Source organism: Trachymyrmex cornetzi, unplaced genomic scaffold, assembly GCF_001594075.2.
Source record: "Trachymyrmex cornetzi isolate Tcor2-1 unplaced genomic scaffold, Tcor1.1 scaffold570, whole genome shotgun sequence".
NCBI classification, from domain to species: domain Eukaryota; kingdom Metazoa; phylum Arthropoda; class Insecta; order Hymenoptera; family Formicidae; genus Trachymyrmex; species Trachymyrmex cornetzi.
This window is the reverse complement of record NW_017299883.1, coordinates 559,957-564,155: the sequence shown is the minus strand read 5'-3', so window position 1 is coordinate 564,155 and position 4,199 is coordinate 559,957.

Sequence of the window (4,199 nt, the reverse complement as noted above, 5' to 3'; positions counted from 1 at the left end):
GAGAGAGATGATAAAGAGGAAAATTAAGAAAAAGAAGAATTTAAAGAAGAATATAAAATTCAGAAATTGAAGGAAAAAACAGGACCTATTATTGTTAACGGCCAAATAATTAAAAACAATATTCTCGATTCTCGCGAACTATTATTTTTGCGAAAGGATAACGTTGCATATTTCTTCGACACCAATGGAAGACCGTTGGACTCAGGTTCACAAAAACTATTCGAAAGAAACGAGATCCCTCGCTTAGGAGATCTCGCTTTAGGTAAAGCCAAAGTCGTAAAATATAAAAAAACACTACCATTTAGCCTTGTCTATCAGCGAAGGACAACGTGAGGAACCGACAATGACCCTCACCCAGATTTCCGCAGTAATAAAAGATTTACGGTTTATTACTGAAAACTTAAATTTAGAAACTGTTAGCATTGCTAAAACCGATTATGTCAGTAACGTGCCATGGAGCAATATTAAAACTGCATTCCAATTAGTTTTTGTGGATTCAACAACCAAATTAATTATATGCAACGGACTAGTTAAATATACCCCCAAAGATCTTCGACCTACGATAATCGGGGAAATGCATTGTCTACCTACGGGAGGACATCGAGGCGTCACAAAGACATATAACAGAAGAAAACATAAATACCATTGGGAAAATCTAAAGTCCGATGTTCAACGATACATACAGCAATGTTTACAATGTCAGTTGAAAAAACTAGTTCAAGTAAAAATCAAACAACCTATGGTATTCACCGATAGACCAGAATCGTCTTTTGATAAAGTCGCCATGGATATCGTAGAACCTTTATCTGAAACCGGAAGAGGCAACGAACATTTTAACTCTGCAAGACCAGTTAACTAAATTTTGCATGGGAATATCATTACCGGATCAAACATCAGAAACAATAGCAGAAGCCTTTGTCAATAGATTTATTTGCGTATTGGGAGCACCTAAAGCTATATTAACAGATCAAGGGAGAAACTTTATCAATGAATTAATAAAGAAGATAGCGAAAATATTTAGAATCCGCAAATTTCGTACAACTGCATTTCACTCTAGTCGAATGAATCTGTAGAACGATCACTCCACGCATTAGGAGAATATTTGAAACAATACGCAAATGAGCAAAAACAATGGGACAGATGGATCGGCTTAGCCATGTTTAATTACAACACCAGCGTCCACGAAACATACTCCATACGAATTGGTGTTCGGTAAAATAGCAAGAGTACCGTCAAATGAGCTCTTAAATCCTGAAGATAAATTAACTAATTACGATGATCACTTAATAAATTTAGTTACACAACTTCATGCAATCCAAACAAACTCGCGAAAACGTCGTAGAAGCTAAAGTTAAATCGAAAAAACATTACGATAAGAAAATTAATCCACAGAAATTCCAGTCTGGAGATCATGTATTTTTATTAAAAGGCCCAAAACTTGGAAAATTTGGAGACCAATATACCGGTCCTCACGAAGTTTTGGAAATATTAAACAGAAACAATGTTAAAATTAAAATAAATAAAAATAGTCGCATTGTTCACCCCAACCGCCTGCGAATTTCTCACATTAGACCAGCTCACAATAATTAAACAAATCAAATCGACATTTCAGATGATGGATAGCTGCACCAAAGGAATAACCGTCATAATTATGTTAATAATGTGGACTCAAGGAACTTACGGAATAATAGGATACGACTGTGGCTCCGCAGCAACAAATTTAACTACATTATCGCTGATAAACGTTGAAGAATGTGAAATTCCCCCACAGAATGTAAATTCTAGCAAAGTCTACGTACAATTACTTCAATTCAATGATTTTAATTCTGTAAAAGCAATACAATGTAAAATCGAAATAGACCGTACAGTAAAGAAGTGTGGAATGTTTTCGTATACCTTGGATGTATACAACGGACAATTTTCATACATAGCCGACGTAATACGAGATGCATGCAGACACATGCACACCTATGGAACCTTCGAAATGGCTGAAACTCGTATAATAGAATTAAAATCTAATCAGACTGCATCACGACCAATAGTTCTAGCCGGCCACGTTGACAATGACGGCGGATGCTCCGGCAGCGCTTACTCTGACCCGTATGGAACTTGGGGAAATGTCATCATGCTAGGCAGCCTTAAAATAACATTGCAAGATTATATCGCCGAGGTACAAATAAATACTAATCGCGTACACCTCGGATCAGGAGTAGGCTGCGAACTAAGCTCTACTCATTATACGGATATATTATAGAAGGAGGAGATACTTTTTGGGATCCCTTGCCTGTCAACCATTGCAAACTTTCCGAGTACGGCATATTATACAATGGACACGCCAATAAAATATTCGATTTAACAAACGAATAATCACAGACGATTTATTCTATCAACACGCTAAACATGATTTTTTCTTTAACCCGCACTGGAACATACGACACCTGTGGATACACGCTTATCAGGACCGAACATCCAAAATTACTAATCGTTGAAACATCGCTCGGTGGCGAAGTTTTCAAAAGCTCCGGATTTATTTCAGTAAACATAGACATGTTTTCGTACATAAACTCGAAATTCGTGTACGTAGAAAAACACATCCGTACTCAGATTAATCAATTGTATCGAAATATATTATTACAACAATGTCAACCTGAATACCGAACGATACAGAACGCACTAGCTATAGCCGCTACGTCACCCAATATCTTTGCTTATCATTTTATGAAAGGACCGGGATCCATGGCACTATTGACTGGAGAGGTGATACACATGGTAAAATGTGTGCCGGTCGAAGTAAAATTGGCGCGGACTAACGAATGTAATGAACAATTTCCAGTAATACGAGGAAACGAAACATATTTTCTGATCCCACAAACACATGTATTAACACGCCACGGAACCCTGATTACCTGTAATTCTTTTGCACCTACCATGTACCTTTTGGGAGACTCATTGTATAAAATTATGCCTAAACCAGTGGAAACATTACCACCCACCATTATGAAGCCTTCAACTAAACCGTCATGGAAATACATCAGCCCAGGAGTACTAGCGACCAGCGGAATATATTCACAAACCGATCTGAAAGAACTTAAGGATCACATAATGTTCCCCGCGGAGCGACCTGCAATCCTCAATATCATGGCAAGAGGCATATTAGGGCACTCAACTGTAATAAATGGAGGATCACTCTCTAATCTCATAGATGAAGCATCGATAGAAAGAATCGCTATCTCCGCTTGGGAAAAATTCTGGAATAAATTTTTAATCTTTGGTAATATCAGCGCTAAATTAATCGGGATATACCTAATTGCTAGAGTTATCAAATTGCTATTAGACACATTCGTACATGGATACGTCCTACACACTGTGTACGGTTGGTCGGTGTACCTATTGGGAGCTGTATGGGATTTACTTACTCAACTCTTATTACATTTAGGAAGGAATAAACCGAAAGCCTCGTCTACAATGTGATCGCTGCGACGTTAAGTAAAGTCGCAGTCTTAAAAGCGCAGAGTTGTCAATTAAGTCGTGTCACGATGCCCGACTACACGATACTTCAGTCGCATCGGTCGCGGCGGTCGTAAGTCGCTTATATGTTATAATATAGGGTGATTTTTAACCTAATCACTTCTGTGCATCAATCAATGGCCAAATTTCGCTCAGGAAAGCGCCAGGCCACATAAAGAAGAAAACGTGCGGGAATAGTAAATGATCGCCTATGTGTTTTACGAATGTTGTGCAATGGATTTGCTTGTTCGTAACATTTTATTGTTATCGAGTGCATATTTGCATTTGACCTCGATATATTTATATCTAAAAAGACGCTGTAATAGAAGGAGATGGTGGATAAGACCTATAAATAGAACCAGAAATGATTTAGGATACTTCAATAATCAATTCAAAGAAGCATATGAGACAGATCATGAAGAATTCTTTAATATGACAAGAATGACACCTGTACAATATGATCATTTATGTCATCTTGTCAGGCCTTTTCTCAGGAAGAAAAGTATACGGAAACCTATCTCAGTAAATGAACGAGTAGCTGTGACTCTCTTGTAAGTAAACGAAATGTTATTATATGCCTTTTGAGTTATATAATTTACCTTACATTATTAAATATTTGTTGATAATAGTACTTTTATTGTTGTTTCAGATTCCTTGCTCATGGTGACAGTGCTAGATCAAAATCATGGGAC